The sequence below is a fragment of the Bubalus kerabau genome, chromosome 2 (genome assembly GCF_029407905.1).
Source record: "Bubalus kerabau isolate K-KA32 ecotype Philippines breed swamp buffalo chromosome 2, PCC_UOA_SB_1v2, whole genome shotgun sequence".
Lineage (NCBI taxonomy): Eukaryota > Metazoa > Chordata > Mammalia > Artiodactyla > Bovidae > Bubalus > Bubalus kerabau.
In genome coordinates this window covers 57,811,038-57,834,661 of record NC_073625.1, presented here as the reverse complement: position 1 = coordinate 57,834,661, position 23,624 = coordinate 57,811,038, and the positions used below count along the sequence as shown (strand labels likewise).

General features: G+C 38.5%; 1 long non-coding RNA gene across 1 annotated transcript in view; it reads right to left on the bottom strand.

Annotated features, from left to right (window-relative positions):
* Positions 1-23,135, bottom strand: part of LOC129644748 (uncharacterized) — a 45,262-nt gene extending 22,127 nt beyond the window's left edge. Inside the window, exon 1 of the long non-coding RNA XR_008710955.1 lies at positions 23,007-23,135. This is a non-coding gene — a long non-coding RNA (uncharacterized LOC129644748). The remainder of the gene's footprint in view (positions 1-23,006) is intronic.
* Between the last annotated feature and the right edge of the window lie 489 nt (positions 23,136-23,624).

Sequence of the window (23,624 nt, the reverse complement as noted above, 5' to 3'; positions counted from 1 at the left end):
TTATTTTCTAAATGAGTAAAGCAATATTCTATCTTCTAAGAACTGTATGAAAGAAAACTCATGTGTGGCTTCTGGTTGCCTATATGTGTAGACAAGTTGAAAAAATATTTTAAGAAATATGTAGATTGCTTGTTTGTGAATTAACAGCTTGGAAATATTTCTCATGTTTAACTTTGTGTTGATGATTTGACATAGGATAGACACACAGGTATCTAGTTCAAAAAAAAAAAAAAAAATCCAGCAGAAATTTAGAAAGAAAACCTTGCTCAGACCACAAATGAACATATCCCAAAGACCTAAATGGTGAAAATAAACCTTTAGAGAACAGGCTGGACTTCAGAGACTGCAGATGCCACAAGCTATTAAAACTGTAAAAGATTGCTTCCCAAAACTCTTTATTCCTGAAAATGAGAGGGGAAATCTTAGGGCTATAAGGAAAGAGATAAGAATGAGTTTCCAGTGTGTTGGGATTTCAGTTTTGATTTTCACCTGAATTTCTCACAGTAGCAGATGAAAATAGAAAAAAATACAAGAGTTTGGCTCCAAGATCCACAAGGGAGGAGGAACTGTCAAGCTAGTGAAAAAGATCACAGTCCTGCCAGAAGTTGCTTTTCTTGTTCACCAGGGTTGAATTGGTTGTCCTGATGTGTGAAAACTCATCAACCTGCAAACTTGTGAGATTCTGGAGGAAAACTTTCTAACCAAAGAGATGCTCTGTTTTGCATCAGTTCAGTTGCTCAGTCATTTCCAACTCTTTGCGACTCCATGAACTGCAGCACGCCAGGCCTCCCAGTCCATCACCATCTCCCGGAATTGACTCAAACTCATGTCCATCGAGTCAGTGATACCATCCAGCCATCTCATCCTCTGTCGTTCCCTTCTCCTCCTACCTTCAATCCCTCCCAGCATCAGAGTCTTTTCCAATGAGTCAACTCTTTGCAGGAGGTGGCCAAAGTACTGGAGTTTCAGTTTTATCATTAGTCCTTCCAAAGAACACCCATGACCGATCTCCTTTAGAATGGACAGGTTGGGTATCCTTGCAGTCCAAGGGACTCTCAAGAGTCTTCTCCAAAGAAGACGCCAAGAGTCTTCTCCAATTGGTGCTTCAAAAGCACCAATTCTTTGGTGCTCAGCTTTCTTTATAGTCCCACTCTCACATCCATACATGACCAGTGGAAAAACCATAGCCTTGACTAGACGGACCTCTTTTGGCAAAGTAATGTCTCTGCTTTTTAATATGCTATCTATGTTGGTCACATGGCTGCAAACAGCATCTGCAGTGATTTTGGAGCCCCCAAAAATAAAGTCTGACATGATTTCCACTGTTTCCCCATCTATTTCCCATGAAGTGATGGGACCAGATGCCATGATCTTCATTTTCTGAATGTTGAGCTTTAAGCCAACTTTTTCTCTCCCCACTTTCACTTTCATCAAGAGGTTTTTTAGTTCCTCTTCACTTTCTGCCATAAGGGTGGTGTCATCTGCATATCTGAGGTTATTGATATTTCTCCTGGCAATCTTGATTCCAGCTTGTGCTTCTTCCAGCCAAGCATTTCTCATGATGTACTCTGCATATCAGTTAAATAAGCAGGGTGACAATATACAGCCTTGATGTACTCTTTTTCCTATTTGGAACCAGTCTGTTGTTCCATGTCCAGTTCTAACTGTTGCTTCCTGACCTGCATACAGATTTCTCAAGAGGCAGGTCAGGTGGTCTGGTATTCCCATCTCTTTCAGTATTTTCCACAGTTTATTGTGATCCACCCAGTCAAAGTCTTTGGCATAGTCAATAAATCAGAAATAGATGTTTTTCTGGAACTCTCTTGCTTTTTCTATGATCCAGTGGATGTTGGCAATTTGATCTCTGGTTCCTCTGCCTTTTCTAAAACCAGCTTGAACATCAGGAAGTTCACGGTTCGCATATTGCTGAAGCCTGGCTTGGAGAATTTTGAGCATTACTTTACTAGCATGTGAGATGAGTGCAATTGTGCGGTAGTTTGAGGATTGTTTTGCATAGTCCCTTGTAAAGCTAACAGTACTACTAAAGCACAGTATTATGCTCTTCCTCACAGAAATACAAATATAAAATGATGTGGCCTGTCTGGGTTTATTTTTAGAAGCAGATTTATGAAACAGTTAGTTGCTCAGTCATGGTCAACTCTTTTCAACCCCGTGTACTGTAGTCCTCCAGGCTCTTCTGTCTATGGAATTCACCAGGCAAGAATACTGGAGGGAGTAGCTATTTCCCTTCTCCAGGGGCTCTTCCTGACCCAGGGATCAAACCCAAGTCTCCTGCATTGCAGGCAGATTATTTACCACCATGTGACTACTTGGGCTTCCCTGGTGGTTCAGATAGTAAAGTCTGCCTGAAATGTAGAAGACCTGAGATCAATCTTTGGGTCAGGAAGATCTCCTGGAGAAGGGAAAGGTTTCCCACTCCAGTCTTCTTGCCTGGAGAATTTCCTGAACAGAGGAGCCTGGCAGGTGGACTACAGTCCATGGGTACAGAAAGAGTCAGACACAACTGAGTGACTAACGTATTTTTTTTAATGTATCACTATTGCTTTATTTTTACTATTATTGTTATTACATTTTTGGTGATGAGAGATTGAAGAAAGAATCAAATAACTCATCAAGATGTAGCTGAAGTTTTCTTTTTCTCTCTCTCTCTCTTTTCTCCTTCTGTTCACCTCTCTTCAACAATATTTCTCCAGGTTGTCCCTTCTAGGGATATCCTCTGCTATATGTAAAGTTATTCTATGTGCTAACTCAGCCAAAATTGGCTGTATTATAAGTACTGAATTGAAAATGCCCCAACTGCACCTTAGAATCTAAGGTTCACCGTTTTTCTCAATATTCTTCAAATTATCTCCTAGGGCAATTAATAGTCCAAAATGTTCCAAATGAAAGTTTCAGAGGTGGCAGCAATGGCAATGATAGATATGGAGAGGAAAATTCAAAACTGTATATTCCATAATAAAATAATAATCACAAAGTACTGTCACTCAATATGAATGTAGATTGTCTTCTCTTAATTATGTCGATACCACTAGAACAGAAAGCAAAATGCTATGCCACCGATCACTTCTCCAAAACACAGACAGTGAAAAAACATGAAGTCATTTCTCCCTAGTAAATTTAACCCTATTTCACACTGAAAATTATTTAAGTTACTTCAGTCAAGACACAGTCTTGTTCTAATTCTCCTTTTTTTTGGTAATAGCATATTCTCTTGAAAATCACACAATATGAACTGCATGTGGTTATTCTTCAAGCCTGGGTGTTAGATGACTTGCTATTACTTCTCTCCTTTCCTTGATGAGGAGACCATTTCTGTCGTAATGACTCTGAAATTTACTTCTCTGCCTTAGTTTAATTTTTTGTTCATTTAGATTTGTTTTAACTCAAATTTCTTTTTTATACTGCTTTCCACTTTACTAAACCACTGTGCAGGGATAAATATCAATATTTTTTGCTGTAAACCATTACCTGTCACTAGCTTCTTCCACACTAAAAACAGCAATACAAAGAGCCACTTAGCCAGTTTCCAAAGCTTATAGCAGAAAGGGTCTAATTTTTCACTTGCATTTTTCCAGTTGTATGATATATATGATATATCTAATGTTATAACAACCTCAATCTAGGTGTACAATCCTTAGAACATCACAAAAACAGTAACACATGCTTTCCTAAATTTAAAAAATTTCTTAATTTCAAAAAATTTAACAAATTTCTTAATTTCTAAATTTAAGATCTCTAGTGTTTACACATTGACCACACATCACCATTTTCCCTTTAGAAAGGCCATAGTTGGTCTAATTCAAATTATTTATTAACCATGAGCTGCAAAATTCTGCAACTCACTCCTCAGTCTACCAGCTTTTATTATCTGTTATTCTTAACTTTTCAATTTTGCATTTTACTACTGTATAATCAGACAGTAAAGAACCTGCCTGCAATACAGGATACCCAGGTTGAATCCTTGGGTTGGGAAGATTCCCTGGAGAAGAAAATGACTATCCACTCTGGTATTCTTGTTTGGAGAATTCCATGGAAAGAGTAGGCTGGTGGGCTACAGTCTATGGGGTCACAAAGAATTGGACATGACTGAGTGACTAATGCACACACATACACTCAATAATTGGTTTTTAAATATTCCTTCACTTCTTCAAAGTGCTATTTAAGTTGCACACATTTCAGCCTGTATTCTCTAAAAGTTTTTTACTCCATTTTGGTCATTTTAATACCCTATCTCACATATCTTTCATGATAAAGTTGGCTAAGTATATGACTTGGTTTTTCTATGTAACTTATTTAGCCATTTTCTTAAAGAATGTTCTTTCTTCTTGAAGACTATTCTTAGACTTTCATAGATTTTAAATATGATAATTTTGTGAGTAATATTTTCAAACTAAAATAAATGTATTTTCAGTTTTTAACACTGAACAAATTTCCAAATTTTTGAGAAATTTTTTTTGTCTTCCCATTGACTCTGTATATGTTTATACATATAAACATATGTATATATGTAAATATGTTTATACATATTCTAGTGGAGAGTGTTCTACTCAGCATTTAGAAATACATATTTATTCATTTAAACAATATATTTAGGTGTTCAACAGTATTTACTGTCCACCAACCACAGCCAAATATGACTACTAATAGTTTTATATGTTGAGAGCAATGAAGTCAGGCATTTCTCTGCATCTAAGAGCTCATGTCATGGGGGAGGGGGGACAGTTTAGTTCAGTTAAGTCATGCAGTCATATCTGACACTTTGCGACCTCATAGATGGCAGCATGTCAGGCCTGTCTGTCCATCACCAACTCTCGGAGCCTGCTCAAACTCATGTCTAACATGTCAGTGATGCCGTCCAACCATCTCATCCTCTGTCACCCTCTTCTCCTCCTGCCCTCAGTCTTTGCCAGCATCAGGGTCTTTTCCAATGAGTCAGTTCTTCTCACCAGGTGGCCAAAGTATTGGAGCTTCAGCTTCACCATCAGTCCTTCCAATGACTATTTAGGACTGATTTCCTTTAGGATTGACTGGTTTGATCTCCTTGCAGCCCAAGGGGGGACAGTAGGTAGTAAAGAATTAAAGTAAATAATATGTGTTATATGGGCTGAAATATGTCACCCCAAAATTCATATGTTAAAGCTCTAACCCCATAGTGTTTAAGACTGTGACTGTATTTGGAAATAAGACCTTTAAAAAGGTGAATAATTTAAAATGAGGCCATAAGTGTTGGTCCTAACTCAGTCTGTCTGGTGTCTTTATAAGATGAGGCAATTGATCAGAACACATTGCAAAAAACCAGGGATGTTCACACACAGAGAAAAAGCTACCTGCAAACCAGGGAACAAGGCCTCTAAAGAAACCAACCATGTTCACACCTTGTTTTGGAACTTGTAACCTACAGAACTGTGAGAAAATAACTCTCTGTTTAAGTCACCCTGTCTGTGGAATTTTGTTATGACAGCTGTAGGGACCTACTTGGAACTCACTGGGGGAAACAATGGAAACAGTAACAGATTTTATTTTCTTGGGCTCCAAAATAATTGCAGATGGTGACTGCAGGCATGAAATTAAAAGACACTTGCTCCTTGGGAGAAAAGCTATGGCAAAACTAGACAGCATATTAAAAAGCACAGACATTACTTTGCTGACCAAGGTCCATCTAGTCAAAGCTATGTTTTTTCCAGTAGTCATGTATGGATGTGAGAGTTGGTCCATAAGGAAAGCTGAGCGCCAAAAAATTGATGCTTTTGAACTGTGGTGTTGGGAGAAAACTCTGAGGGTCCCTTGGACTGCAAGGAGATCAAACGAGTCAATCCTAAAGGAAATCAATCCTGAATATTCATTGAAAGGACTGATGCTAAAGCTGAAACTCCAATATTTTGGCCACTTGATGCAAAGAACTGACTCTTTAGAAAAGACCCTGTTACTGGGAATGATTGAAGGCTGGAGAAGGGGATGACAGAGGATGAGAGGGTTGGATGGCATCACTGACTTGATGAACATGAGTTTGAGCAAGCTCCGGAATGGACAGGGAAGCCTGGTGTGCTGCAGTCCATGGGTCCCAAAGGGTCGGACATGACTGAGTGACTGAACTGAACTCACTTAGAACTCCATAGGTAGTATGAAGATTATTTTCAGCTGAAGATTTGAGATTCAACAGCAGATAGAGTTTTTCTCAGAGCTTTAGTTATCAGACCAAAAGCAGCAACTTCTCAGAAGTAAAATTGTTATAAATTTCCACTTTGGAGAGTCTACTCCCAGGAGAGAGACCAAGAGACAACCTACCAATAGTCCGTTCTCTAGGAAAGCTTCATGGTCATGAACAAGATAGAAAGACCACTCACACCTGCATAAACAACATCTCACAAACTTTCTTGTCTTCAATTTGATCTCCTAAAAACCCATTTGTCTTTATGTGTGAGTGTGTGCTTAGTCACTCAGTCATGTTTGCAACTTTGGGCTGTAGCCTACCAGGTTCCTCTGTCCATAGGATTTTTCAGGCAAGAATACTGGAGCGGGGCGACATTTCCTCATCCATGGCATTTTCCTGACCCAGGGATCAGAGATTGAACATGCTTCTCCTGGGTCTCCTACATTGCAGGCAGAGGACTATTTACCTGCTGAGCCATCTGGGAAGCCCATTTGTCTTTCTAAAGGAACTGATTTATCTTTTCCATTGAAGCCTCTCCCCTACCACCTCTTCTCTTACTAAATAAGGTACCAAAGCCTCTACATTTAACTGTTTAACAAGCTACTTATTTATCTTATTAGTTTCTATTTGCATACAAGCAAGCCTTTTTTCTCCATTTCAACTGTCCTTTGTCAATTTAATTCATAGGTTCACAGAAATTGAAACTGAGAGGGTGGAGGATAAGCTTTTCCTTCCCAGTGAAGCCTTAGCAAACTATATGACATCAAATAGCCATGCAGATTACAAAGAAAAGGAAACAAGGGGATGGATGATATTCAGGACTTTAAAAGCCATAAGAAAGATATTTGAAAAGGTGACACTTGAGGTCAGAGATGAATTAAGAGGTGATTTGAGGGAGCTGACATTTGACTGCTAACCAAATTAAATAATTTGGGGAAAGATAAAGTGCAAAGTCCCTAAAGTGGGGCAAGCTTGTGTGCTCTGAGATTGAAGAGGCCAGAGTGAGTGGAAGAAACTGTGGTCTGACACTAAGAAGATAAGTGTCAGGTCACATGTCATTATGCTTTGCCAGTGGGGTAAGGAGCTTAGTTTTCATCATCACGCTGAGAAAAGCCACCGAAGGTTATTAAACAATGCACTTAGGGCAAGCTTAAATTTAAGTGAAAATATTTTAAAAGACACACAGAGATGTTTGTTTACTAAATACTCCCCAAGTAGAATTTTGTACTTATCCCTTTCAAAATGGAATAGCCATCTTTTTTTTTTTTTCAAATTCCCATCTTATTTTTTTATAGTATACTCAAAACTTTCAAATAAAAATTGAATTAATGAAATTTACTATATTTTATTTATAGTTTCCAAATCTTGTAAATGTTCTCACTTAATCTTTCTACCATAGTATAAGGTGTGCTTTAATTTGATTTTAATTTTATAATTAAAAATATTACTATGCAAGTGATTATTTTCAAAAGCACTTACAGAATAACTTGCCGAGTAAGGGTTTAAACGTAGGTCTTTGTTACCTAAATTATATCTTTTTATTATAATATTTTGGGAAAATTAAGGATCTTTACTGAGATACTCCACAACATGCTTTGGTGAAGACTTTTAAGCTGAAATTAGAAGGCAAGGTCCAAAGGCATAGTTTATCTATGCAAAGTTACCTCACATTTATAGCACCTTTATTTGGGATCCAATCACAGGACATTATCTGACAGGGTCAACTTGCTCAGACCTGCAGAACCAAGAACCCAACACCTGAAAACTCTCTGGGAATTCTTTTGCAATAATACCTATTCCACAATCGATACCAATGCATTAACATGTTTCTTATAACTTTATTTTTTAAATAATGAAGAAGATGTATCTAAATGCAAAAACACTTTTTCTGATTTTGTGAACATTTACTTTTAAAGCAATGAAATGTTCCAAAAATAATTTGATTATTACATCCAAACATTTCCATGGGCCAAGAACATAGAAACATAAACCATTTTCTGTTGATGAGAATATTTCAAATCCCTGACTTCCTCTAATAAAATGTTTTAAATGATAGGATGTGACAGGATTTTCTCCATGTCTAGAATTATCAGCATTCTATTTCTATGTAAAGGCAAGCAAGTCATTAATTATTATCAATAGTGAACAACATTGAGAATCAACAAGCTCCCAATATGCAGTCCAAACCACCATTTCTACAGAAGACAACCTATAATCAGGACAGAACCATTGTGCAGAGTAGCACAGAGAAAAGTACAGCAGAAATGTGACAGGCTACAAAAAGATTGGGAAGCATTACCTCTTTTCAATTAAGGCCAGTTTACTTACAGCAACAAAGACAAATCTACTTTACCATTTAAGTGATGAGCCTGCCTCTCAACCATTTCCACAGACATTAGTGAGTCCTGAGAATATGTTCCCTGTTGTGTCATGGCAGTGGAAAAATTATTTAAAAATTGGTTCACGCTCTTGATTTTCAGCCCTCTCCATTACAAAATATCACTTCAAACTGTAAGTTTCTCCTCTAAAGCATATTGTCCATTATATTTCCTTTCCCTGTTTTGATTTTACCTGCATGGTAGATTTGATTTATATTGAAATAGACCTGCAAAATTATAGAGGACCTAAAGTGTTTGGTTTCTGAACAGTCTTGCAGGAACTCCCTCTTGCTTCTTTTGAATAATAACACAAAAGACAGATGAATTCTATATTCTTGTGCATCGGTTATGTTATATTTTATACTACATACAATATACTATATTATGGGGTGTCCCCAGTGGTTCAGCAGATAAAAAATCCAGCTGCAATGCAGGAGACACAGGAGACAAGGATTTGATCCCTGGATCAGTAAGATCGCCTGGAGGAGGAAATGGCAACCTATTCCAGTATTATTTCCAGGAGAATCCAAAGGACAGAGGAAGCTGATGGGCTACAGTCCATAGGGTTTCAAAGAATCAGGCACTATGGAGCAAATGAGCACAGCACAGAATACTATACTATACTACCCTATACTATTCTGTTCAGTTCAGTTCAGTTCAGTTGCTCAGTTGTGTCTGACTCTTTGTGACCCCCATGGACTGTAGCATGCCAGGCTTCCCTTTCCATCACCAACTCCCGGAGTTAACCCAAACTCATGTACATTGAGTCGGTGATGCCATCCAACCATCTCATCCTCTGTCATCCCCTTCTCCCACCTTCAATCTTTCCTAGCATCAGGGCCTTTTCCAAGGTGTCAGCTTTTCACACCAGGTGACCAAATATTGGAATTTCAGCTTCAACATCAGTCCTTCCAATGAATACCCAGGACTGATCTCCTCTAGGATGGACTGGTTGGATCTTCTTGTAGTCCATGGGACTCTTAAGAGTCTTCTCCAATACCATAGTTCAAAAGCATCAATTCTTTGGTGCTTAGCTTTCTTTATGGTCCAACTCTCACATCCATACATGACTACTGGGAAAACCACAGCCTTGATGAGATGGTCCTTTGTTGGCAAAGTAATGTCTCTGTTTTTTAATATGCTGTCTAGGTTGGTCATAACTTTTCTTTCAAGGAGTAAGCGTTTTTTAATGTCATGGCTGCAATCACCACCTGCAGTGATTTTGGAGCCCAAAAAATAAAGTCTGACACTGTTTCCACTGTTTCCCCATCTATTTGCCATGAAGTGATGGGACTGGAAGCCATGATCCTAGTTTTCTGAATACTGAACTTTAATACTATGCTGTACTATAATATATAATGCTAATAAATAGTACTAACCATCTAACCATTTATTTTCCTTTCATTTTTCCTTAAATAGAGCTACACAGTTTCTTTTGTCATTTATATAACAACTATATAATCATTTCACAGCTTTAGCTATGGAAATTAACAAAGTACTAAACAACCCTTAGTTTTAAAAAAGATCCATACTAACTAAATGTTAAAGACTCCTAGATAAGCTCTTTTATGAACTGTGGGATGAAAAGTCAGAAGCAAGTCCCCATAGCCCACTGGAAAAAAATATATAATTATAATACAAAATCTTGCAATAAATGTATAACCATTCACTTAACAAAATACTAGGAGTAAAACAAACTAAAATTTCAGGAGTTTTCTTCACCTCCACTATAAATAGTTTTGTTCTACTGTTATTTCTATTAGTGTTCCCATCAGCGCTGCTTCGTGGTTAGTGGCTCCTTTATTTTGCTTTTTCTAGAAAAACATAACAGCATATATCTCTCATATTTCGAAGAGTCAACTATGGGAAATATAGTGAAATTTTCAATTACTGAAGTTACTTCACCCTTCTTTTCACACCTATGAACCTGAAACAGGATCATCCTGATGCTTCCACTAAAACTATTTTTTCAAACAGTATCCATCACTTTCTCATTAATAAAACCAGTATCTTGGTAATCTATGATATGGGGGTTTGGTGCCTAATGGGCCACAGAGGCCTAGCTGATTGTAGAGACAGTAATGGGAGTTTGGGGCTACCAAGGAGACCTGATTTGTCAGACAAGATAACAAAATCACAGAAATATATATAAAAAGGAGATCCAGAAATTTGCATGGAAATCTATGCAAAGCTTTCACTAATTTTTGATTGATTATAAGTAAAAATGCACAGGATAAGACTCCATGAGATGAGGAGAAAAACAAAACTAGAAAATAAAAATCTATCTGGAAATTTGAACTGAATAACTGCTAGACTTCACAAAAGGATGAAAAATATTCATGTACAAACCAGAGCTGAAAGATCACTTTCTACATCATGGACATTGAGTAATATCCCCCAAACACTACAGTGTAAAGAAAAGATACTCTAGTTCTAAATTAAGGCAACTCTAGAACTGACCTAACATTGCTGAACAACAGAACTGTATTAAGCATGCTGATCTTCAGTTAAAGTTAACTGCCTGTAAGAAACAAACTCATCACTCTATTAGGGAAAACAATAAAATAGAGATACTCAACATTGTAGCACAATGTCTAACAAGCAGTGAAACCATTCTGGACATGCAGATAAAAGACCAACAGTCCTTTGACTTCAGGGACCTCAAAGACACTCTACACATGTACTAGCTTAACAATAAAGTGAATAAAACAAGCTTACTAAAGGCAACTATTGAGTTTAACAAAATTTTCTGGACACAGAGCAAACAGGGAAAACAAAGCAAGAACAAAAAGAATGTAAGTTTCTGGAAGCAATGGTCTAAGCAGTAAGTTGGATGTGCACATCCATTATTACTGGGAACAAGCAAGAAAAGTTTCTGCCTGATTGAGGCAGACAGACTTCAAAGCAACAGCCTAGTATGTGCACAAGTGATGAATGATAAGAGGAAGATGAGCAAGTTCTGGCACAAGATGGTTGGGTTGAGAATGTGATGTTGGAGATATGACTGGAAGATAGAAACCTAGACAGGACGAAAGATCATAGATCTTACTCTGTCTAGAAGCCACTTGATTTTTGCTTGAGCATGAGTGCTCAGTTGTGTCCTCCTATTTGTGACCCTAGGGATGATAGCCTACCAGGTTCCTCTATCCATGGAAATTTCCAGCAAGAATACTGGAAAAGTTTGCCATTTCCTTCTCCAGAGAATCTTTCTGACCCGGGAATCAAACCCACGTCTCTTGCATTGGCAGGTGGATTCTTTACCACTGAGCCACCTGAGAAGCCTAGATTGTCTCTCAAATGAGAAATTTGACTAGTTAGCTGGATTACCCTAAATTAAAACTTTCAAAAAATAGATATGTCTTCCTCATCCTTTCATGTTGAAATAAATAATACAAAGTCTTTTACATAGAAAGAGCTATAAAATATGAGCTCAATGGATTTTTATAACTGATATGATTGGAGAATTATGTTCTATCTTCCAAGGTCATGTTTCTAAACTGTAGCTGAGAACTGACTACTCCTCAAATGATTAATATACATGGAAATGATTTGCACCTCAGTTTTTAAAACTAAAGTCTTCAGCAACCTACTAACAGAAATGTTATCAGAGATGAATTTCTCTTCTTCCAGCTGAACTTTAGAAAGCTAACCTTAGAAATAAAGAAATATTGGGGAACCAAACATGAGCAGTGTAGATAGCAGAATGTGAATGCCATAATGCTGCTTTCATTCCAGGAAAAAAAAAAAGCCTCTTGTAAAGGAAGGCATTTTACAGTCCCTGGAGGGAAGTCTGGCATGAGACATAATTCAATCACTGTAAAAACATTTGAAAAGCAGTGCATTGAATACTAGTCAGTGATGAATATTGAGTCAGTGAATAGTGAAATTCCCTCAGTTGTGTCTGACTCTACGACCACATGGACTACACTGTCCATGGAATTCTCCAGGCCAGAATACTAGAGTGGGTAGCCTTTCCCTTCTCCAGGGAATCTTCCCAACCCAGCAATCGATACCAGGTCTCCCACATTGCAGGTGGATTCTTTACCAGCTGCTCCACAAGGGAAGCCCAAGAATACTGGAGTGGGTAGCCTATCCCTTCATCAGGGGATCTTCCTGACACAGGAATTGAACCAGAGTTTCCTGCATTGCAGGCAGATTCTTCACCAACTGAGCTATCAGGGAAGCCCAATGAACATTAAGATAAGCCAAAAGTAACATGGGTCTTTTCTAATCCAGCAGTTCTTGTGAAAGTCAGAAATACAATGTAACTTTGAACAATTTAGATTCTTTGAAAAATAAAATAAAATCTGTTCTCTTCCTTATAATATGTAAGCAGGAGTAATTTTGTTTTATTTGTATTAATCTTCAAATGTTATGTATGTATGCTGCTGCTACTGCTAAGTCGCTTCAGTCGTGTCCAACTCTGTGCGACCCCATAGACGGCAGCCCACCAGGGCTCCCCCATCCCTGGGATTCTCCAGGCAAGAACACTGGAGTGGGTTTCCATTTCCTTCTCCAATGTATGAAAGTGAAAAGTGAAAGTGAAGTTGCTCAGTCGCGTCTGACTCTTAGCGACCCCATGGACTGCAGCCTACCAGGCTCCTCCATCCATGGGATTTTCCAGGCAAGAGTACTGGAGTGGGGTGCCATTGCCTTCTCCAATGTACGTGTATAACATTTTAAAATAAAACTTTTTTTAAAGGAATAGATATGTCAAATATAAAGATTATTTAATGGTCAAATGGGTCATATTTGCTTGTTTCTGAAGACTACTAGGGAGAGATTTCTTACAAAAGTATCCTCAAAAGTTCAAGCTGGCAGGAAAAATATATAAAGGAAATAAATTCAAGTCATATCTCATGCAGTGTAGAGCAGGTTTGGTATCCAGGTGTGCCAGATGGTGAGAAAGGGGGCAGCCCCTGAGATGCAGGGAGAGAAGATGGGCAACAACCAGTAGACTTCTGAGGTGCAAGCACATATCCCAGGGCCATTTTCAACAGCAAGGATTCACAATGCCTGTTGCACATTGCAACCCACATAAATGCTCCCACTTTAAGATTTTTCCAAGTAAGCTTCCCTGATCACTCCTTCCCCAGGTAGAGTTAATTGCTCCATCCTGCATCCTCCCATTTCATTTTACACTTTTTCTCTGAGTTCAGAACTTATCAAGTATTCCATAAATTTTTCAAGTCTGAAACCAGTATTTTACATATTTATTTCATATATATTTTCAAATAGCCATTTTTAACTGAATTATAGTTTGTTTACAATGTTGTGTTAATTTCAGATGAACAGCAAAGTGCTTCAGCTATACACACATATCTATATCTATTATTTTCCAGATTCTTTTACATTGTAAGTTACTACAAGACGTTGAATATAGCTCCTGTGTTATACAGCAAGACCTTATTTTTTATCTATTTTATAGAGAGTGGTGTGTGTGTTAATCTCAAACTGCTAATTTATCCCTCTTCCCCAATGGAAGTATACTATAATTGATGCATGTATGTGTAAATTTTCTCAGTGGTTATATTTTGAACAATTAACTGAGGGAATTTTGAGTGGAAGATGGGTATCTAATTAATGTCTCTATGCCCAGTGCCTGAGTCCATTGGGGCCATCAGTGTGTAAGTACCTAGAACGGAATGATCAGTGTAGTCTCCCCATTAATTAACCTTACCTTTATTTTCATGTCCTCTTCTGTATTTTCTTGCTTATCTTCCCTTTCTGGGAAGTTCTTTTGCTTTGTCTATCCAAATCCATCCTCTGTAGTGGTTTCTCTCACAATTTGATTCTGAAGTAATCATCCCTTTTCTGAAACACCACAGAACTAATAGCATGCGTCTAATCAGATATGTTGAAATTCTAACCAGGAGCAAAACACCATAGACTGGGTGACTTAAACAATTTTCCCTTATTTCTCACCATTCTGGAGACAGAAGTGTCCAAAACTAATGGGTTGACAGGTTGGGCTCCTGGTGAGAGTCTCTTCCTGGTTTGCCAAGCAAAAGCCATCATCTCCCTGTGGCTTCCCACAGTATCTTGGCTCCACCCTCCTGACTTCGTCTAAACCTAAGTACCTCTCAAAGGTCTCGCCTATAAATCACACACATGGTGAGCATTAGTGCTTCAACGTATGAATTTTGAGGAGACACAATCATGCAAACTGTAACACCACGTGACAGACTATTAGTGCAAGTAGGGCTAACAATTAAAGACTGAAGGAGATCTTTCTTCCTTACACACACCTCCGGTCCTGAAAATTGTTGAGAACTCTGGTCACATGCTCTCAAGCTCTTTGCTAATCTCAAATCATGATCAACAGCAGAAAGATCATGAATAGATGGTTTGGGTTATCCTAATCCTGTACATGTGGAGAAGGCAATGGCACCCCACTCCAGTACTCTTGCCTGAAAAATCCCATGGATGGAGGAGCCTGGTGGGCTGCAGCCCATGGGGTCACTAATATTTGGCACGACTGAGTGACTTCTCTTTCACTTTTCACTTTCATGAATTGGAGAAGGAAATGGCAACCCAATCCAGTGATCTTGCCTGGAGAATCCCAGGGATGGGGGAGCATGGTGGGCTGCCATCTATGGGGTTGCATAGAGTAGGACACGACTAAAGTGACTTAGCAGCAGCAGCAGCAGCAATTCTGTACATGGCTCAAGATTTCTTCTTATCCTCAGTTAACTGATGGCTCTTAAGAAATATTTTTTTTTAATTTAATTTTATTTTTAAACTTTACATAATTGTATTAGTTTTGCCAAATATCAAAATGAATCCGCCACAGGTATACATGTGTTCCCCATCCTGAACCCTCCTCCCTCCTCCCTCCCCATTCCATCCCTCTGGGTCGTCCCAGAGCACCAGCCCCAAGCATCCAGTATCGTGCATCGAACCTGGACTGGCAACTCGTTTCATACATGATATTTTACATGTTTCAATGCCATTCTCCCAAATCTTCCCACCCTCTCCCTCTCCCACAGAGTCCATAAGACTGTTCTATACATCAGTGTCTCTTTTGCTGTCTCGTACACAGGGTTATTGTTACCATCTTTCTAAATTCCATATATATGCGTTAGTATACTGTATTGGTGTTTTTCTTTCTGGCTTACTTCACTCTGTATAATAGGCTCCAGTTTCATCCACCTCATTAGAACTGATTCAAATGTATTCTTTTTAATGGCTGAATAATACTCCATTGTGTATATGTACCATAGCTTTCTTATCCATTCATCTGCTGATGGACATCTAGGTTGCTTCCAGGTCCTGGCTATTATAAACAGTGCTGCGATGAACATTGGGGTACACGTGTCTCTTTCCCTTCTGGTTTCCTCAGTGTGTATGCCCATCAGTGGGATTGCTGGGTCGTATGGCAGGTCTATTTCCAGTTTTTTAAGGAATCTCCACACTGTTCTCCATAGTGGCTGTACTAGTTTGCATTCACACCAACAGTGTAAGAGGGTTCCCTTTTCTCCACACCCTCTCCAGCATTTATTACTTGTAGACTTTTGGATCGCAGCCATTCTGACTGGTGTGAAATGGTACCTCATAGTGGTTTTGATTTGCATTTCTCTGATAATGAGTGATGTTGAGCATCTTTTCATGTGTTTGTTAGCCATCTGTATGTCTTCTTTGGAGAAATGTCTATTTAGTTCTTTGGCCCATTTTTTGATTGGGTCATTTATTTTTCTGGAGTTGAGCTGTAGGAGTTGCTTGTATATTCTCGAGATTAGTTGTTTGTCAGTTGCTTCATTTGCTGTTATCTTCTCCCATTCTGAAGGCTGTCTTTTCACCTTGCTAATAGTTTCCTTTGATGTGCAGAAGCTTTTAAGGTTAATTAGGTCCCATTTGTTTATTTTTGCTTTTATTTCCAATATGCTGGGAGGTGGGTCATAGAGGATCCTGCTGTGATGTATGTCAGAGAGTGTTTTGCCTATGTTCTCCTCTAGGAGTTTGATAGTTTCTGGTCTTACATTTAGATCTTTAATCCATTTTGAGTTTATTTTTGTGTATGGTGTTAGAAAGTGTTCTAGTTTCATTCTTTTACAAGTGGTTGACCAGTTTTCCCAGCACCACTTGTTAAAGAGATTGTCTTTAATCCATTGTATATTCTTGCCTCCTTTGTCAAAGATAAGGTGTCCATATGTGCGTGGATTTATCTCTGGGCTTTCTATTTTGTTCCATTGATCTATATTTCTGTCTTTGTGCCAGTACCATACTGTCTTGATAACTGTGGCTTTGTAGTAGAGCCTGAAGTCAGGTAGGTTGATTCCTCCAGCTCCATTCTTCTTTCTCAAGATCGCTTTGGCTATTAGAGGTTTTTTGTATTTCCATACAAATTGTGAAATTATTTGTTCTAGCTCTGTGAAGAATGCTGTTGGTAGCTTGATAGGGATTGCATTGAATCTATAGATTGCTTTGGGTAGTATACTCATTTTCACTATATTGATTCTTCCAATCCATGAACATGGTATATTTCTCCATCTGTTAGTGTCCTCTTTGATTTCTTTCACCAGTGTTTTATAGTTTTCTATATATAGGTCTTTAGTTTCTTTAGGTAGATATATTCCTAAGTATGTTATTCTTTCCGTTGCAATGGTGAATGGAATTGTTTCCTTAATTTCTCTTTCTGTTTTCTCATTATTAGTGTATAGGAATGCAAGGGATTTCTGGGTGTTGATTTTATATCCTGAAACTTTACTATAGTCATTGATTAGTTCTAGTAATTTTCTGGTGGAGTCTTTAGGGTTTTCTATGTAGAGGATCATGTCATCTGCAAACAGTGAGAGCTTTACTTCTTCTTTTCCAATTTGGATTCCTTTTATTTCTTTTTCTGCTCTGATTGCTGTGGCCAAAACTTCCAAAACTATGTTGAATAGTAATGGTGAAAGCGGGCACCCTTGTCTTGTTCCTGACTTTAGAGGAAATGCTTTCAATTTTTCACCATTGAATTGTAAAGTTTTGTCATGAAGCCCACTCTGTGCTGTGCTGTGCTTAGTCATTCAGTCGAGTTTACTCTTTGCAACGTCGTGGACTGTAGCCCACCAGGCCCCTATGTCCATGGAGATTCTCCAGGCAAGAATACTAGAATGGGTTGTCATGCCCTTCTTTAGGGGATCTTCCCAACCCAGGTATCAAACCCAGGTCTCCCATATTGCAGAAGTATTCTTTACCATCTAAGCCACCAGGGAAGACCAAAGTCCACCCTAAGGCAATCTAATTCCAGTAGTTCTGAAAGTAGTTTCCTTCATCTCCTCTATCTTGCCCATTTAAAAAAAAAAAAAAAAAAAAAACAAACCTGTAACAATGACAAAATGTATCCATGTATTAGACACATTAGCTTATTTGCCTTATTTCAATGCTTATTTCGCAAGCCTTAAAATATCACTTTCACTTATTTTCTTGAATTTTGTAGAACTATAACTACAATAATTATTTTTTTTAAAAGTTCAGTTTCAAAACGTTTATTGTTCTATACTTGTACTTACAGGCATAGGTGTTTCCAGTAGAAATGTGAAAATGTACTTTATAAAAATTACTGTTGATAGGAAAAAGAGCACTCTAAATAGATATCCTTTTTCAGAATGAATTCTAAAATACCCCAAAGTGGAAAATGTGACTGCTTATTGGGCTGCATCTTCAGGTCTACAAGGCCTGTACTTGCCCAGCTTCAAGACTAAAGAGCCCAGAGACAGTGAGAGACATCAATGTTTTAATGCATAAGGGTGGTGGGTGGGAACTTACATATCTGCAACAGGGTCCTGAAGTGACACCCAGCATGGGTGAGAGATCAGCAGGCATTTTTTGCTCCCAGGGGGTGGGGGAGATTGCTAGTTATGGGGGTAATTGAGGTCAGTTTGGCTCTTTGGTTATCAGCGAAACTAGCAGAGAGCCATACCCCTCACCACCCCTTTGACAAGCTATCATGGTGGAGATTTGTTGTTGTTCAGTTGCTCAGTCATATCCAACTCTTTGTAAACCCCATGGACTGCAGCAGGAGGTCCTTCATCACCTCCTGGAGTTTACTCAAACTCATGTCCATCGAGTCAGTGATGCCATCCACCCATCTGATCCTCTGTTGTCTCCTTTTCCTCCTGCCTTCAATCTTTCCCAGCAGCAGAGTCTTTTCCAGTGAGTCAGTTCTTCCCATCAGGTATTGAAGCCAAAGTATTGGAGCTTCAGCATCGGTCCTTCCAATGAATATTCAAGACTTATTTCCTTTAGGATGGACTGCTTTTATCTCCTTGCAGTCCGCAGGACTCTCAAGAGTCTTCTCCAACATCACAGTTCAAAAGCATCAATTTTGATATTTGGCAAAACTAATACAATTAGGTAAAGTTTAAAAATAAAATAAAATAAAATAAAGGAAAAAAATTAAAAAAATAAAAAATAAAATAAAGTTCATAAAAAAAAAAAAAGCATCAATTCTTCAGCACTCAGACTTCTTAATGTCCGACTCTCACATCCATACATGATTACTGGAAAAACCATAACCTTGACTATATAAATTTTGTCAGTAGAGTAATATCTCTGTTTTTAAATACACTGTCTAGGTTTGTCATAGCTTTTCTTCCAAGGAGCAAGCATGTTTTAATTTCATGGCTGCAGTCACCATCCACAGTGGGGAGTGTGGAGCCCAGAAAAATAAAGTCTGTCACTGTTTACATTGTTTCCTCATCTATCTGCCATGAAGTGATGGGATCAGATGCCATGATCTTCATTTTCTGAATGTTGAGCTTTAAACCAGCTTTCTCACTCTTCTCTTTCACTTTCATCAAGAGGCTCTTGACTTCCTCTTTACTTTTTGACAGGTGGTGTCATCTGCATATCTGAGGTTGTTGGTATTTTGTCCAGCAATCTTGATTCCGGCTTTTGCTTCATTCAGCCTGGAACTTCTCATGATATACTCTGCATATTAGTTAAATAAGCAAGGTGACAATATACAGCCTTGACGTACTCCTTACCCAATTTGGAACAAGTCTGTTGTTCCATGTTCGGTTCTAACTGTTGCTTCTTGACCTGCATACAGATTTCTCAGGAGGCAGGTAAGTGGTCTGGTATTCCCATCTCTTTAAGAATTTTCCACATTTCGTTGGGACCCACACATTCAAAGGTCTTAATGTAGTCAATGAAATAGTGAAAGTGAAAGTCTCTCAGTTGTGTCCAACTCTTTGCAACCCCATGGACTATACAGTCCATGGAATTCTCCAGGCCAGAATGCTGAAGTGGGTAGCTGTTCTCTTCTCCAGGGGATCTTCCCTCCCAGGAATGAAACCAGTTCTCCCACATTGCAGACAGATTCTTTACTAGTTGAGCCACCAGGAAAGCAAGTATACTTCAGTGGTGGTTGTCCGGACCCCACGGACTGTAGCCCATACCCTCCATGGATCCTCCAGGCAAGAATACTGGAGTGGATAGCCATTTCCTTCTCCAGCGGATCTTCCCAACCCAGGTCTCCTGCATTGCAGGCAGATTCTTTACCAACTGAGTTACAAAGGAAGCACCAATGATGTAGAAGTGAATGTTTTTCTGGAATTCTTTTGCTTTTTTAATGATCCAATGGTGGAGATAGTCCTACCTAAAAATTAAAAGAGGGACTTCCATGGTAGTCCAGTGGTTAAGACTCTGCACTCCCATTGCAGGGCCCAAGGTTCATTCCCTGATCAGGGAGCTAGATCCCAGCACAGTGAAATAAAAGAGAACTAAAAACAAACAAACAAACAAAAAGAAAAAAACTAGAACAGTCACAATGTGGAGCTGAGGCAAGTATGTATGAAGGGTCAGTCACGTGAGTTTGTGTTAGGTGAAGCAGGCACTGGTTCAGCCAGGGATGTACCAAGAGCAAGAGAACAGCCATATTAGGTGGCCTGACTATATACACTGCTTCATCTCAGTAATATTCTAATAATTTGTAGTTGAAAAATCAGCCCTTCAATTCCCACTAGTTTTGCCCACAAATCGAGCTCTTGTGTAACATCTGAGGCACTGTGTGGAATGCAGACCTCTGACCATTTCAAGATGCCATAATTTTTCAGAAAAGAGAAAATCCCTGAACTTAGGTTTTAGCAGATAAATAGAAAAAGCAATCTATTTTAAAGGCTGAAAAACAATCATAATCTTCATGTGCTTTTCTTAACTTTAAAGCAGTTTCATCTATATTACGCTGGAAATTTCAGTGAAAAGCGTACATTTTATTAAGTAGAAAATTTTATTTTTTTTATTTTCCCAGAATGTTCCTTCCATTACTAACCTCTGATTTTATTAAATCCCACTGTGCCATTTTTCCTTCAATAGAGCCTATGAAAAGTACAATTCTTTAGAAATTTCATTAAGGGCAGCCCATGAAGTGCTGCCTGACTTATTCCTGCATGAATAGTGTCACTCTCATGACACTCACCCTCCATTATGTCTGAGGAGAGAAATCAAATTTGTAATATGCCAGGCAGTGAGGAGGGAATTTCTCTTTTTCAAGAGCCTGAAAAACTAAGTACTATGTACACACTTGTGACTTATGCTAGCTTAGCCCCCAGATAAGCTTTTAGAGACTTTTTAAATTGGGACTGCAATTCCATGTAAACACTTTGTGGATAGAAAGTGGAAAGAAAGTGATGCCTATTGTATTCCAACATGAAACTGAGAACTAAAGAATGCATTCACTTCATGTACTCTTGGAATAAGAACTAGGTTGGCACAGATTTTGGTTTCACGTATTCTTAGCTCCAAACTGTTCAAGTTATATGCCTTAAATATGTTAAATATGCACAGCTTTCTGTCAACCATATCTCAATAAAGTGGCTTAAAAGAATTGGGCTAGCAAAACATTCATATTTTTAGTTAGCATGTGTAGCACTTGAAGAGATTATATTTCCAAAATAAATGTGTGGAACATTTATTTAGGTTTTTTTAATACAAAATATTTTTTTACTGGTAAAATACTGTAATTTTCCCTTTTTTTAAACACCGGTTCCCAATTTATCTTCAATGATCTGAAGTCAAAGTCTCCTTAAGCTAAGTCCACCTCAATTACTTTTACTACTATTATTTTTAATAGTATTTGATTCATAAAAATCTAATAGTTATCAGTATCAAAACTTGCATGATAATCATGTGCAATGTGGACACATGTAAAATTTATACTTATTCTACTTTACATTTTTTGACTTCGTCCCTGCGTCCAACGCACACACACATACATATACACACAACCCACAAATAAATACAAACATTTCCAGCCCCATTCTTTTCTGCAAAAGTTTGAATATTTCTTTTTTTTTTATTTTATTTTATTTTTAAACTTTACATAATTGTATTAGTTTTGCCAAATATCAAAATGAATCCACCACAGGTATACATGTGAATATTTCCTTTTTGGATGAATAAAAGGAAATACTTTGAGACATCAGTGTTCTCCGATAATATTCATGGTTTACAACTGCACTCCACATTTGCACAATGCTATTTCAAAATAAGATAAAGTCACCTTAATAATGAGCTTGTTAAAAGATATGCCACTTTCTGACTCAGGAGGAGGAAGAATATTCTGTGTGAAGGCACCATTAAAGAGCAGCAGATTATCTTGGTTGGTGGAATGACTATAAATGAAGCTATAGTTTCCATCTTGCTGTTCTTGTGAAAATTTACAGAAAACCATACCCTATATGTTGCTGTTCCATTGTTAAGGCATGTCTGACTCTTTGTGAGCTCATGGACTGCAGCACACCAGGCTTCCCTGTGCTTCACTGTCTCCCAGAGCTTGCTCAAACTCTTGTGTTGAATCAGTGATGCCATCCAACCATCTCATCCTCTGTTGCCCCCTTCTCCTCCTGCCCTCAATCTTTCCCAGCATCAGGATCTTTTCCAATGAGTCAGCTCTTGGCATCAGGTGGTCAAAGTATTGGAGTTCCACTTTCAGCATCAGTCATTCCAATGGAAATTCAGGGTTGATTTTTTTTTAAGATTGACCTAAGGCTTCTCAGGTGATTCCAGTAGTAAGGAATCCACCTGCCAATGCAGGAGACATAAGAGATTCAGGTTCAATCCCTGAGTTGGGAAGATCCCCTGAAGAAGGCAATGCCAACCCACTACAGTATTCTTGCCTGGGAAATCCTGTGGACAGAGGTGCCTAGCAGGCTGCAGTCCATGGGATTGCAAAGAGTCAGACACACCTGTAGGCATGTGCACACATAATGATGACACCCCATATAAATGGAGCAAAAATACAAAATACTTCTGAGTGGTAAATCTTGGAAACCCTGAACCCTAGGCAAATATGAATAGTGGAGTTTCTAATTAAGTTGGGAAACATTTTCTTCAGTTATTTGAAGTAAAACTATATGATCAGCATTGGTAATGATGGAAAAATTTCAGCAATGTCTTATGTATTCATTTGCTAGAGCAGCCATAACAAAACACCACAGACTGAAGGATTTAACAGAAATTTCTTTCCTTACAGTTCTGGAGGCTAGAAGCTCAAGATCAAGATGTTGACAAGGTTCAGAGTCTTCTGAGGCCTCTCTCTTCAGCTTTGAAAAGACTGCCTTCTTGCTGAGCCCTCGTATGGCCATCTCTTGTAGAATGGGTGTTCCTAGTGTCTCCTTGTATGTCCGAATTTCCTCTTCTGTTTAGGACACGGCTAATATCGGATGAGGGCCCCACCCTAACAGCCTCATTTGATCTTTTCAAAGACCTTATCTCCAAATATAGTTATATTCTGAAAATTTCTCTCTCTTCTCTGTCTAGTCAAAGCAGTCAGTCAGGGGCAGAAAACTGAAGGATGTTTTCAAAGATATTAACTAAGAGACCTGGATTTCAATTATAGCAATTCAGGAGAGAATCAATTGGAAACGGCAAAGTCACAATTTCATGGATTTTATGTAGAGTCAGTTTGTCACTGTTCAAGTATTCCAGGAAAGGAGTAGCTCACCTCCGGGGTGACTCAGTGACCCAAGCTCCTTCCCACATATAACTCTTCAGCACAGGCCTTCCAAGGTGGCCCTGGGGAAGTCTCCAATCCACCTAGTCATTTCTGAGATTGTGCCTCTGCCTGAAACTGCATTTCTATTCTCTAT